Source organism: Meriones unguiculatus, chromosome 1 (genome assembly GCF_030254825.1).
Source record: "Meriones unguiculatus strain TT.TT164.6M chromosome 1, Bangor_MerUng_6.1, whole genome shotgun sequence".
NCBI lineage: Eukaryota > Metazoa > Chordata > Mammalia > Rodentia > Muridae > Meriones > Meriones unguiculatus.
Window position 1 is genome coordinate 188,371,867 of NC_083349.1, and position 15,851 is coordinate 188,387,717.

Consider the following 15,851-nt stretch of genomic DNA (forward strand, 5'->3'; position numbering starts at 1 on the left):
GGAATGCTATGCCTTAAAGATGGAGCTGGTTTCTGCCTTCCACCTTCCCGATGGTGAGTGCTCTCTGTAAGGAACAACTCCACATTTGGCTAAGGCTGAGGATCTGGCTTGCTTCCATGTATGTGGACCTATCTGCATTGCCCACGTGGCACGCCTGGGTTGGCTACCCAGAGGCTATTTAAGCTGTGGGCTGGCTTTCCCCAGGGTCAGATGATTGTTCAAGGTTCCTGAATAAACTGCATTGAAAAAAAAAAAAGCTGTATCACTTCTCATAGGTTAGTCCTATGATCCCTAGACAGCTCTGTATTCGTTCTATTACCTACTCCTTTTTCATACCAATAATGCATGCCTTACAAGCTGCAATGATTAGGCAATCTGCTGCTTATGTTATGGTATTGCTCTTAACCAACCTTCTGTTGGACATTCAGATCATTCCCAAATTTTAAACCCTCTATGTTAAACATTTCACTTTTCCTTTTGTCAGAATACCCCCAGAGAATTAGTGTCCAGAAGTGAATTTTCTAAGTAAATACATACATACATACGTATATATATATATATATATTTAAAGCTTTTGGTGTGTGCTAGTATTCACTGTATCTATTTATTTATACATACATACATACTTATATACATATACACATACAAACAAATCAGGCTGGTGAGATGGACAACTCAGAAGGTAAAGCACTTGTCTTTGAATGAGAGCCTGACTTCAGATTCCTTGAACCCACATAATGTCAGACACATCCATAACTCTTTAACACTCCTACCATGAGTTAGAGAGCTGAGTCAGCACAATCCCTGGAAGCTTGCAGACCAACTAGAACCCCCCGAGAAGACCAGGGTACCCTATTTCAAACCATGTGAAAGGTGAGGATCAATACCCAAGGCTATTTGCTGACCTTGACATGCTGACCTTCACACACTGGCACGTGTGCACACATACTCACAAGCATGAACACACATGATACAAATGCGCTTTTATTCAATCTTAGTGTTTTGGCAAGACACTTCTTGCCCTAAACCCCTTCTCCCTCAGGGAGCCTCCACAGTTTCTACAGTGTTCCTTAACTCCGAAGGCAGAATTAAAGCAAAGGGAAGCTCTTCCTCTGACTGGGATTGAGGCTCACTTCCCAAAATGGACTACGATGCGTGGAGAACAGGATGAAATCCACACCTATCCGGGGCAACCAGGTTCTACCCCGGACATTTGAAGTGTGAATGTCCCATGTTCTCCGAGAGAGACTGCATTAATTCTAGGACTCGGGTGAGTTCACCAATGTTGCTGAGATCTATGAGCTGCCCGTTTCAACTGCTGACTGCATTTACTGTTTGCAAGCAACAGACCGGAAGGTTTACCCAAAATCTGGGTCTTTGTCTTCATCAGCCTAACTTCAGGTGATGGCAAGGTCTGAGAGACAGACAATGAATCGCACTTCATGACACTACACGCTGTCCTACCTCGGAAGTGGCGACCAGTTGTTCACGGCAGACTGCTGAGAGCCAGGTCCCAGATGTCTTGTTACCAGACATTAATTCCACGAGGGCGTGGGCATAGAATTACATAAATCTCAGACATCTCAGAGGATGGCTTTCATTGTCCCTTCCCCTTCTGTCACAAGAGAACAGTCTGGGGCGCTCTGCAATGTGGCAGGCCGCAACAGTGGCTATGTGAATAATCCTATCAAAAAGCCCAGGGAAGTTAAACTTTTGAAAAAAAAAAAAAATGTTACTGCAGGTAGAGCTCATACCTTTCAGAAACTAATTATGGGAACTAGCTGTCCTTGAATAAACCTGCCAAAAGTAAAAAAGGCCTTAGGCTATTTTTTTAAAATGTTTTATGACTTTTTTAATGGCTTCAGGTTTATGAAAAAAAAAAAAGGCAATTTGAACCATTGAAAGCAAGGGAGGAAAATAATTTAATGTAAAAACAACCTTAGAAATTTATTTAATCTATAAACTCCATTATACAACTTCCCCTTCAAAACATCTCTTTGCTACATCTAGCCTTGCCTACCTCGCCATCAGGTCATTCCAATCCAGCCTGTATCAGCTGCTCTCTGAATAGGGTTCCAATTTCTGCTATGCAGCCTATTTCTGCAATCCAGCCTCACAACTGTGCCAGCCCAACCCTCTGTCCAAAAAGCCACCACTGAGATACCCCAGGATGCAGTAAGAAGGGCCTGGGAATTAGAGCCAAGAACAAAGGCTCTGTTTCCTATTCCACCGGCTAGCAGTGATCTGAATTTACAGTCGTGCATGGCTTAATGATAGCGTTACACTCTTAGCCAGGCACCATTAAGCAGTTTCGGCACATGCAAACACCGCAGAGTGAAGCTCATACACCTGGACTGGAGTGCTGCCACACACCTGGCCATACTACAGCACCGTGAAACCGCCATGGTATGTGTGGTCCACCGCTGATCAGAGTTCTGAGGTACATGAGTATGGCAAACCTCAACATCTCTGAGCCTTAATGCATATCTGAAAATTGCAGATCGCGAATCCCCTGAAAGACACTGCAAATAAATGGTATTTCATTTGCTTCACTTTCCCCTGTGAAGGTCTTACAAAATCACTCAGCACATGCTCTTCCTGTCCTAGCAAAGCCTTTCATATCCAATAGCTTGTCTTCACCAAATGAAATAGTTGCCCCTGTCAGGCTTCATCTCCAGCTTGTCCCTGTGTGTACCCATCCTATGTCCATGGTATGTGTTGACTTCTGCCCACTGTCAGCTCCTACCCATGCTGCTAATCCTTTAAAACCCAGCATAAGTCCTTCTTGCCCCTACTTCTGAGTCATAGTGACTTCGCAGTGTTCTGACATATACAATGGACGCAGATTCCCAGACCACAATGTCTAGGAATGGAACTCTCTTCATGTTTCTGTAGTTAAATGTGATTTCTAAATCCAAGGTCCCATTCCAATTAAAGGTGGTAATTCAGTCTTAGTCAAGTTAGGGGTTCTTTGGTTTGGTTTGGTTTGGTTTGTTTGTTTTTGTTTTGGTTTGGTTTGGTTTGGTCAGACCACGCTTTTTGGGGGCTGTTTTAGATTTTTAGCTTCCTCTTCTAAGAACTGTAGCTCACTTATAGCAAGAAGGTTCAGGAGGAAAGTTGCTTGCCACCAAGCCAAATGACCTGAGCTCCATCCCCAGGCAAAGGGGAGAACAAACTCCTGTAAATTGTCTTCTGATCGTCATACACACTAAAGCATTTGATCCACACAATACATAAATATATAATACATAAATAGATGCAATTTAATTTTTTTAATTTAAAAAAAGAATTGTAACTCAATTCTAAAGCAACTAACCATCTGCTTGGGGCAGGCTAGTAGACCAAAAGAACCTTAGTCTCTCTCTCACGCGCTCTCTAGATATCTATATAGATATCTATACAGATATATAGATATGTAGATATCCTGGTCCTACTCAAATGACATCATCAGTGACTTCCCATTTGTACCTGCTTTGGGTCTTGAGTTCTTAGCAGAGATCTGACTCCAGACACCTTGTTTTCAAGCCTGATGGCCTCCACTGATCTGTATTCCACTTCTCTGCTGTGGTAGAAAGCCCCATGTGGCTCTCAGAACCCTTCACCTAGACAGCCCCCACAACCATCCCCTAAACACCCTCTCTGATCAAACCTACAACTGGCATGACTCTAAACAGGAAAGCATAGCTCAGCTCTCCTCATCCCTCCGATCCTCTGATTTGCTGTGGCTCAGAAACAAAACCCCAAATATACTGCTTTGAACTTCAAAGTGAGAGCTGCAATTGTAAAGAGGGGCTTTTTCTGAAGTTCCCCCATGTCTACTTGAAAGGATAGAGCTTTTAATAGTCAGGGCTGAGACTCTTTTCCCAGGAAACTCATTAGCCAGGGCAGACTGGTGAGCATGGCGGTTAAAAAAAGACTGGAGATGACACGGTACCCAGAACCCACGTGTGCCTTGTCCCAGGCAAACTCCCTGCCCCTAAAAATACTTTACTTTTCCTCTAAAAGTGTCTCTGTCTCCCACTGCATCCTCCTTTGAAGAAGGCATGAGCATTTCTAGGTCTTCCTGGGTCATTTTCATTCCTGTGCTTCCCCCCCCCCCATTTGCCCATTTGCTTCAGGAGATTCTCCTTACAGACCTTCAGAGGGCACGTTCCCTGTGCAGCTGAGCCTGTTGCCCCCACCTAAGCCAGACTCTCTTCAGGGCATCATCCAGGCCATGTCTAACTCTATCATCAGCTCTCATCTACCCCTCTCTAAGCACTTCATCCCTTCACACTTGGAAAACTGGTTCTGACATGTGTGCAGTCCCACAGTTCTTCATTCTGAGTCTGAGTCTCTCATGGTCAACTTTTGAGACTGAAAAAAAAAAAGGCTTTTGCTTTTGATCTACTGGTTTTACTGTGAGTTTTCAAAGTCTGGTTTGGAACACAGATGCTGTATATTATACATCTATTCCCTGAAGCCATAGGCTCAGGCTGTCCCAGCTGCCATCTGAAATGGATGGATGGCTTACAGTACAGAGGAAACATCAATAATTTAAAAAAAAAAAAAAAACAACAACATGAAATGAACACAAGGTTTCAGTACAGTAAAGATGAATCAGGAACAAAAATAGTTTTGATTGATGCTGAACATCACCCCTACCACATTGATCTGGAACCCCGGTCCTTCCAGTCTCACTCCACCCCTTGCTCCTTCTGGTCACCTTATGTAACCTGTTAGTGATGTGTTTACCCATCACTCCCTTTGAGACAGTTACAGCTCCACCCACTTCCATTCCAGCCCCACAGTTAGTTAACCATTCTAGAGGTTGGCAGAATCCTAAAATGGCTGCCAATGACACTCTACTGTGTATTTCTTCCCTAATTTGCACGTTATGAGACACCACTACTGCTACACTGCTTAATTATGAGGCAAAAAGATTTTTGTCAAAGTAATTAAAATTGTTAATTAGTTTACTTTGAGTTAATCAGAAGAGAAAGTATTCAGGCAGGTCTGACCTTATCACATGGCTCTTTAAAAGTTTTCTCCTACTGGCTTCAAAAAGGGAAGTAAGAGATATGAGGCATAGTTTGATGTGCCTTCAATGGAAACAATGGAAATAAATGGGCTTCTGAGACATGAAAGAAAATGATGCCAGCATCGAGCAAGAAAATAAAGGTCTTAATTCCACAATCACAAGGAACCTGATTCTTCCAGGAATGAGCCCGCTTCAGAAAAGAACACCCAGCCTTATGAGATACTCTCTGGCTGACATCTGCTTTTCAGTCTGGTGGGACTTCAGGCATGGATGTAATGATGCCATACCCTGACTCAGACTTAGAGAAGCTGTGAGACTGTAAATGTGTGTTGCTTTAAGCCACTAAATCAGTAGTGATTTGCTATACCCATACCATCTCAGGAAGGAAGGAAGAAAGGAAGGAAGGAAGGAAGGAAGGAAGGAAGGAAGGAAGGAAGGAAGGAAGGAAAAGACTATACCTGGTCCATATTTGTATTAAAGTACTATTACTCAAGTTAGATTTCTTAAGGATGCTAAATGAAATATTATAATAAAACATAATAATGCCTAGCATATATGATTTAGCTGTTATTGTTACTGTGGTCAAGAGCTATTAAGAGGTTGCCAACTCTATGTACTGACACTGGAAGCACTAACAAGTATCTGAATGGATGAGTTCATTTTAGAGAATTCCCCACTGCATTTGTGGTTGATGTCATGACATGCATCAGATTCAGAAAGTAGAGATGGAGGGGCAGAGTGGAAGGAAAGACATAGAAAATAAATTGAGAAAGGGCAGTGCATGAACAACATTCAACAGGTCCATTTGGTTACAAAAGTCTATTTCTCAAGAGGATAAATGGAAGGTCGAATTGGAAAGGGTGCTGAATACCATACTCTGAAGAATATTATGCTTAGAAAATGGGGATTGGTGATGACATTGCACAAAAGATTTGCATAATTGTTTTCGGGTAGATATGTGGCAATCATCTTAAGGATCCACTGGACAGGGCAGATTTTGAAGAAAAAGACATCAGTTAAGAAGGCTGCAAGATATTAGAGCCCATGCTACTATAAAAGGAGCAGTTAGAGACAGCGGAAATTGAAACAGAAGAACTGGAGAGAGACATTAGTACAGAAAGAACAGAAGCCCCATCTTGCCATTAGCAACAGAGGTCAAAAACCTTGCAATTCACTCTGCAGACATGCACTGAGCATTCCCTTTGGAGCATCTCTCAAGGTCCTCCACATAGGAGAGTGGCTTTTAGATTTGGCCTGATACAACTGACAAAAGCCTCAGAAATGTAAATCAACATTAGCGGAAGATCTTCCTGTAGATGTGGGTTTATGACAGCTGTTTTGTTTTGTTTTGTTTTGTTTTGTTGGCTTTTCAACATTTGAAGTGAATTGGAATTAATTGAACATGATTGTGACTGAACATCCCCAGCAACCTGTCCTTTCAATAAACAAACAAACAAAAAACAAACAAAGAATTTGTTTGCTAGCTGCCTATGCTTACTACATGTGGGCAAACCCCATTGTCTGCAACCCTTGGGGCCAGAATTCTTTCTTGGAAAGAATCCATCCTCCCTTCAGTTGGATCCTCCAAGATACATGAGTTCCGCAATCATGAGTGAGGATTCTGGGAATAGAACAGTCCTTCCTCCTGCTCAGGCTTATAAGGATAAACATACAAAGATACAGGAACTATCTTACACATCCTTTTTGGAACCTAAACCAAAGCACATCTGTGAGCCTGAGTTCTACACCTGACTCCATCAGGGGCCTTGGTCCCCTGAGTTCTGATGGGGCCATCATGTAGAAAATGAAGGCCAGCACATTTTCTTTCCATAGTCAACTCAATGTGTCAATTACCTGCAAAGCAAACATTATCAACTCTCTCACCTTCATTCTCGTGCTTTCTTCACTCTAACTATAGACCTTCAATTTCCCCCTTTCTAAGTGTCTTTATACATCCCACAGTAGCCTGGGCCTCCTCACAGACACCCTGTCATACCTCAGCCAAAGCCTTGCCAACAGAAGTACAGCTGGCCACTGGTCCTCCACATTTCAGCTGCCTACTATGAAACTCTCTGAAAATCAGCAGTACTCACTTCTGTAGCTGATCCTGAGTCTTATTAGAAACACAAGCCACTGAACCTCTCAAAGCCCCAGTGTCTCCCAAACTCAGTTTTACATCTTCCCCTAACCAGCTTACACATTGTGGTCATAATTTAAATGATGCTTTGGCTAAAAGTTGGGATATTTTGACCCCTTTATTTTTCTACTGTACCAAAAACAGCAAGTCCCAAATTTGTATTTAATCAGTGTTGCTCCTTTCTGTTGGAAAAACAAAGAAAAATGAATAATAAGAGATGGAGAGAATTCACTCAGTGAAGTGCCTCTCAAGAATGAAGATCTGTTCTCCAGAATCTATATAAAAAGCCAGATATGGTAGTATCTACCTATAATCCTAGCACTGTGGAAGTAGATAAAGGAGGGTCCCTGGCGTTCATTAGCCTAACTTTTGAGCTGCTGACCAATAGACTCTGGCTCAAAGGAAGTGGGTAGTATTTTCAAAGATGACAGCCAAGGTTTTCCTCTGACCTCACACAAACACACACACCAACATGAACACACACTTGCACATACAAGTTAAAGAAAAAAAAAAGAATCGTGGGACTAGATGATGGCTTAGTGGTTAAGAAAAATCATTGATCTTGCAGAGGACCCAGGTTCAGTTCTCAGGACCCATGTGGAAGAGCTCACAACCTTTTTTAACTCTAGTTAGAAAATGTGGCAGCCTCTTCACGGGTAGTACACTCCCATGGTATATAGACATGCATGTGAGCAAGACATCCATAAACATAAAATAAAAATATGTGAATCCAAAGCGACCACCTACAGATTGGGAAAGAATCTTCACCAACCCTTTATCTGACAGAGGACTCATATCCAGTATATATAAAGAACTAAAGAAGCTGAAAAGCAGCAAAACAAGTAATCCACTTAAAAAATGGGGAACAGAGCTAAACAGAGAATTCTCTGTAGAGGAATACCGAATGGCAGAGAAGCACTTAAAGAAATGCTCAACCTCACTAGCCATCAGGGAAATGCAAATCAAAACAACCCTGAGATTTCACCTTACACCCATGAGAATGGCCAAGATCAAAAACTCAAGTGACAACACATGCTGGAGAGGTTGTGGAGAAAGGGGAACCCTTCTCCACTGCTGGTGGGAATGTAAACTTGTACAACCACTCTGGAAATCAATCTGGCGCTTTCTCAGACAACTAAGAATAGCGCTTCCTCAAGATCCAGCCATACCACTACTGGGCATATATCCAAAAGAGGCTCAAGTACACAAAAAGGACATTTGCTCAACCATGTTTGTAGCAGCTTTATTTGTAATAGCCAGAAGCTGGAAACAACCCAGATGCCCCTCAACTGAAGAATGGATGCAGAAATTGTGGTACATCTACACAATGGAATATTACTCAGCAATGAAAAATAAGGAAATCATGAAATTTGCAGGTAAATGGTGGGATCTGGAAAGGATCATCCTGAGTGAGTTGTCCCAGAAGCAAAAAGACACACATGGTATATACACACTCATATAGACATACAACATAGGACAAACCCACTAAAACCTGTGCATCTAAAGAAACTAAGCAAGAGAGAGGACCCTAACTAAAATGTCCAATCCCCATCCGGAAAGGCAAAGAGGATGGACATCAGAAGAAGAAGAAAACAGGAAACAACCTAGGAACCTACCACAGAGGGCCTCTGAAAGCCTCTGCCCTTCAGACTATCAAAGCAGATGCTGAGCCTGATGGGCAACTGTTGGGGAGGTAAATGAAATTTTAGGTAAGAACTGGGAAATAGTAAGAGCTGGAGAGGACAGGGTCTCCACAAGGAGAGCAACAGAACAAGAAAATTTGAACACAGGGAACTTCGCAGAGACCCATACTCCAACCAAGGACTATTCATGGAGATAACCCAGAACCCCTGCACAGATGTAGCCCAGGGCAGTTCAGAGTCCAATTGGGTTACATAGTAATGTGAAGAGGGACTGCCTCTGACATAATCTGATTGGCCTGATCTTTGATCACCTCCTTCTGGGGGGGAGCAGCCTTACCAGGCCATAGTAGAGGACAATGCAGCCACTTTTGATGTGAACTGACAGACTAAGATCAGAAAGGAGAGGAGAACCTCCCCTATTAGTGGACTTGGGGAGTGGCATGTAAGCAGAGGGAGGAGGGAGGATGGGACTGGGAGGGGAGGAGGGAGGGGCTTATGGGGGGATGCAGAATGAATAAAGTGTAATTGATGAAAAATTTTTTAAAAAAGGGAAAAAAATAATTTAAGAACCTTAAATGACTTTCAAAAGTGGAGGAAAACATGGAGTTAGTCAATTGGCATGGAGCATGTCTCGCCCCTGGGGGCAATGGTCTCCTGAACCTACTCAGAGCTCGGACACCACCACTGCTAGTTCTAGAACTGACGCAGGATGTTTCAACGAGGGGGTTAAGGCTTCTCATAATATTTCCTATAAGCCCACACCTGTTTGTCTATATCCCCCATTTTTATTCATTATTAGCCAGATAGAGCCAAGTAATTGTGGTAATGATACTTGCTTTTTTGCCCAATGCTGCAATGCTAGTAAATTTAGGTATGCCCTGGTTACTCGCATGCCTCACTGGGTGCCTGTGCCCATTGATGCCCCTCACGCTATGACTCTCTTCAGACAGAAAAGGGATCTTGGAACTACAGCCACCATTGTTACTACCATCTCATTGGCGGCTGTTGGAGCTACCACCGGGGCATTAGCCATGAGTCATACTGGGCAGACTGCTCAGACCCTGAATAATCATTTAGCCAATGTAGCTCATGCCTTAGTTGTACATAAAGGAATTAATGCTCAACTAAAAGGAAGCTTGATGGTGTTCAATCAGAGGATTGACCTCGTGCAGGAGCAAATTGATACCCTATGGCAAATCGCTCACCTTGGCTGTCAATGAAAATATGGTGGACTTTGAGTCACTAGCATATAACATGAGAATTTTTCCTGTGCTGCAAATCTGTCTAAACAATTGTCGAGCTATATTTTAGGTAATTGGACTGGAGAATTCGATACTACGATGGAGCAGCTGAGAGTGGCCATTGTCACAGTAAATTCTACCAGAGTGGACGCAGGACTAGCCACAGGATTATCATCATGGATTGCTGCAGCCATGAATCATCTGAAGGAATGGGCGGGCATGGGAGCGTTAGCAGGTCTTCTGGTGTTGGTCTCCTTGGTTTGCCTGTGGTATATATGCAAGATTAGAGTCTCACAACAGTGTGATGCAGCCATGATCATTCAGGCCTTTACAGCCATTGAAGCAGGACATTCTTCCCAAGCATGGTTGGATACCATAAAAAGCTAAAATGTTACGCTCAGGATGCGAGGCTAAGCACTGCACTCAGGGTCAGCTGCTTTGGACCCAGAGAAAAGCATGTCTGATTGCATGCGGGTTGATACCCCAGGTCCCGCCTCTGAGAAAAAGGTATCAGACGGGTCTGATGCTCTTTGGGTGGATGACACCTAAATGAACATCAGTACAAAGTCCCAATTTATTTCTAATATCAGAGATCAGACCTCTACTCTTGCCTGATGCATCTAAAACAAAAAGGGGGAACTGTAGAGAGCTGTGAAATGCTGTGCCTTAAAGATGGAGCTGGTTTCTGCCTTCCACCTTCCCGATGGTGAGTGCTCTCTGTCACGAACAATTCCACATTTGGCTAAGGCTGAGGATCTGGCTTGCTTCCATGTATGTGGACCTATCTGCATTGCCCACGTGGCACGCCTGGGTTGGCTACCCAGAGGCTATTTAAGCTGTGGGCTGGCTTTCCCCAGGGTCAGATGATTGTTCAAGGTTCCTGAATAAACTGCATTGAAAAAAAAAAAAATATGTGAATCTGTTTTGTAAGAAAGAGAGGATCACTCTAACCAAGGAAGAGTGCTTGGGAGCTCTGGATAGTATTTTTAACTTTCACAGCCCTTTCCCACTTTAGGTCCCACAATATCTATATTAGTGTTTATAGTTATAATTTCTACTAGTCTATCTTCTGACTCTCAACTAGCCTTTCAGTCTATATGAGAAATGTTGGCTTTAGCTCTGAATTCTCAGAGCTCCTCATAGTCTGGGTCAGAAGAGGCATCTAACACACTTTGACTGATGGAACTTACCTTGTCTTTGCATCTCTGAGGCTCAGCAATGATGACACATTCATTGCCTGTTGATCTTCCTTCAGTCCTGGAATTCTTTTCTCAATCTTGAATTCTACATTCAGAAATGGTCTTGCTTGGTGGCAGCAATGTCACTACAATGCTGAGAATTTCAAGGACACTTCAGCCAGTGGGCTTTTCTGTTTGCAGAATGGTTGCATGGATAAAAAGAGGTACTCCAGAAGACAAAAGTCTATACTTCTTGTATAAGCTTGTGCTTTTTTCCACCCTAACATATGCCTCACAAATGCTGAGTCAGAACCAAACTGGCAAGGATGCTTTCCTTACACACATCTGTCTGACAAAAGTATCAAGGTTTTAACCACAGAAGCTATAATATATGCCAAATTATCTGCTGAGAAATAAACCACATAAAGTTTAAACGTTCGTTAGAGAAAATATAAAATCAGCAAATCCACTATTTCATTCCCTAAAAGATATTGTGGGCTTATGACATAAAGCAAACCAACAAGACTCAAATTTATAGTCAAAAGAGCTGGGCTTGAGCACTAGCTGGGACTCTAAAGTAACCCTACTTAATCTCTCTGAATATCACTTTGCCCTGAGCCCAAGGTGAGCTGGAGGTTCAGGCATCAAGGGGTCAGAACTAAGCATGGCTGGGGTGCTACAGCAGGGAGCTAGCAGTATTAGCTAGCTCTGGGCATTAATTTGTTAGCTGTTAAATTGTGAGGGCATGCTTAGAGTTTGAGGAGATGGAAAAAAAAGTGGTGACTGTTTTGTAACTAAAGGTTTGGAAATAGTTTGGCATTTTAATAAAACTAAAGCTACAATATGCTGTGTAGTATCATTCATGTTTCAGCACTTCCTAATCTGGAGGGCATTGAATAAGTTCTTTAGGCTCCTGGGACTATCTCAAGTGGAAAATAAAACCTCTTTGCTATATAGTTTGGTTGTAGGATTAAACGGGACCATATCCATATAAGGAGGCTACAGCATGTTTAAGACAGAATAGGTATTTGCTAAATAGAACCTGTTAATATTGACTTTCAACTTGACAGGATCTTGTATCACCTAGGAGACCAAACCTCTGGGAACATCTGTGAGGGACCTTCTAGATTAGGTTGACTGAAATAGGAAGACACACCCTAAATGTGGGCCCATTCCGTGGACTACATCTCTGACTGAATAACGAGGAGAAAGTGAGCTGAGTACTACCTCTCTCTCCCTTTCTTCCTGTCTCTCTCTCTCTCTCCCTTCTTCCCTCTTCTCTTTCCCTACTGTGGATGCACCATACCCAGCCACCTCAAGCCCACCTCAATGCCACCATCACTTCCCTACCATGACCAAATGCACCCTCAAACTGTGACTCGAAATGAACCTTTCCTTTCTCAAGATGCGTTTGTCAGGTGCCTCATCACAGCAGTGAGAAAAGCAACTAATGGAGCAGCTGATTGAGGCATGGAAGGATAAGCTTGGCACTGCTGTCTTTCTCTGGTCTTCAGGGTCAGCTTATTTTGCTCAGCCTGCTGGTAACACCCAGTGGTAATACAGCGCTACCTCCGGAAGCTGCCAGTAGTTATTCCCGGAGAACTTCCAGCATTCCACCCTAATCCCCAAACTCTCAAAAGGCAGACCATGCTGTCCAGGCCAGGGATCTAAGCTTCCAGGCACCCTTGGTGCACTCACATGCCACAGCGGGCCACATCCGAGAGCCACTTGGTAGATTGTTTGGACACTGTGTTTTCTCTCCCAGACCCTGTACTGAGGAAAAGGACCCTCTCAGGACCCAGAATCTAGTATCTGACTGCCATCAGGAAGGCCAAGAGAGTGGTCACTGGCGTGAATGTCTCTACTAACACAGCCAGATGCATACTCTCTCAGGGAGTAAGCTCACTGGAGTACTTGAACATCTCTCACCTCTCTGCTTAGGAAATTAAGGTAATTCAACCATGTTTCATCCATTGCCAAATGGAAGAGCGATTTAACATCAAGAAAGATCTATAGAAATTTAACAGATGGCTAGGCCGAGGCCCTCGAACAAGCATTTTATTGCTATCAAGTAGTTGATGAACTTGACCGGAGAGAGCCCTTACTCTTCCCAGAATGCCAGAAACTCTCTCACACCCAAGATATTAGGAAACAGATGCAGTGAGCAGATGATTAAGCCTAAGAGAGACTAACTACATGATGTTGGAACAATAGTCCATAAAAATCCATAAGAACCCTTTGTTTTTCAGGTAAAATATAATGTTACTAAAAAAGTAAGGTTACGGGGACTTCTGTGCCTGAGCCTTTGCAGAAGTGACAAACTCTGTGTGGTACGCTTAAAGACCAAAGCTGGACACTGTGCGCCAAAGAACGCCACAGAAGAAAAGTAAGATTTTTGCCACAACGGTCTGGTGCACGCGTGAGTCATACAATAAAGCACCCTGTCACACAGAGAAACACTGTCTTGAAGAAAACCAAACAACAACAACAAAAGCCCCTGTCTCTAGAACCCGTGAGCCTTCCCAGGCAGGCAGCCCTGCGCCTTCCTTTGAGATACTGAAGAGTTTTTCATTGGCACCCCCCAACTCCCCAAAAAAGGTTTAATGTTTTTGCCTAGAACAATGCCTAGTTAATAGTGGAAATGACAGAAAATCAGTAAATATTTTTTGAATAAGAAAAAGAAAAGCTGGCCATACCAGAATACGCATTACACATGTGCAAAGTCAGAGACATCAGACAGACCCTCCCCAATAAAAAGACAAAAGACAAATACCTTAGAATGTTAAAGATCGATTCTTTAATAGAATCCTGCCTGTGAAGTAAATATTTTAATATCTTCAGCGGCACTGTGTAAAAACACAGTTTAAGCGCCAGCTACCTCATTACCCTCTTGGCTCATGAGTCGGTAGGCCTAATGATCAATTTCTGTATTCAACTTGACTGGGGGGTTGGGGGAAGGCCTAGGGCAGGGGCTAGTGGGAGGAGTCAGTTGGTAAAGTGTTATCATGAAAACATAATAGTTCTTCAGATCCTTAGAGTCAGGCAAGAGTTGCCCACAGTGGCACATGTCAGTGACCCCAGCACAAGAATGTAAGAGGAGACACCTACCTCCCGGGGTCACTGTCAGGGCTCAGTGTATATAATATATGTATATAATGCCTGACATAGCAGTAAGCCAGTGTGTCCTGGCTGTGACTGCCACAGACATGGGACGCACTCCCACTGAAGCTGTCCCTCTACTTCTCCCTGCCATCCAGATCTGCTCTCTTAGCAACCCACTGGGAGATGAATATCCATAATCACAAACTCTTTTAATTCCCAACTTTTATCACTTCTCAGCCTAACTAGCCTAGATGTGCAGCTAATTCACTAGAAGAATGAGGTGAGAAAGTGAGGAGAAAAAAGTACTTTGGGGAGACAGGAATCCAAAGCCAGTATTATAACCTGTCTTCAGATCTCAAAGATTAGCATTTATAGTCATCTATAAAATGATATTAAAATATACAGGATCAAGACCCACTGAAATTCCTACCCTAATCACAGTACTGCAGCAGCAAAATCCCACACAGAGGTTCTCTCAAGGTCCCTGGCCAAGATCTGTATCATGAGCACCCAGAGCAGAACTGTGTTGAGTCCTGTAGAGCATTCTGGACACATATTAAAAGCAGAGCCAAAAAGGAAATGAGCTATAGATTACCCACTTAAGGCTGAGCACTCTTTGCTCTCTAATTCTTTGCCCCTTGACCAGTTGTGGAAGTCAATATTTACCACCACCTACTGAAAAGTCAAGCTTCTCTGGTAAGTGCTGAGAGACGTGCTAACCCATAGGTACACTGATAAGACATCAGGATTCAGTTTAATACTGAGTGGAATCTTCATGGAAGAAGATGACTTCGAGAGAAAGTGTTTTCAGGACACAACAGGGTAGTTGCAAAGGTCAGCTGACAGAAACTGTGGTAGCAGGTACAAGGTCTACACAAGTTCAAGCCAGACAAAATCTCACCACAGAGGAAGGAAATGGGTACGAAGTCTCACTACAGCTAAAGAGTTCTTGACAACTGACAGCTTCCAGGAAAGAGAGTCAGTTTTCCTTAAGGTATGAACTGTGATAGACCGCCTGCCCTCCAGGGGATGACCCCACACCCAAGAGCAGATGAGCAGCACAAATAGGATTCAACGACTATTTTTAAAAAAAGACAGAAAGCACAGAGTTGGGGGCAGGTAGAAAAGAAGATGTTTGGGGAGGACTTGAGAGGAGAGGGGCGAATATGATCAAAACACTGTATGAAATATCAAATAATTGACAAATTTACACATTTTAAGTTGAGCAAAGTGTAAGAATTGACACAGTTCTGGGAAGCAGTAGAGCTCTGGCCACTCAGCATGGAGAAACACTCACCATGACTGTAGAAAGGTCTGAAGGTAATCACTATGTGGTAACAACGGTACGTTTACCTGGAGCAACACAGTGGTGCTATCTACCTGCAGTGACAACTTTAAACTCAAATTAATTAAAATTATATAATACGTAAAACTCACTCCGTCAGTCTCACGAGCCATTTTTCAAAGGCCTACTAGTTAAACGTGACTAATTGTAACTACATTAGCCAGCAGACACACAGAACATTTTAA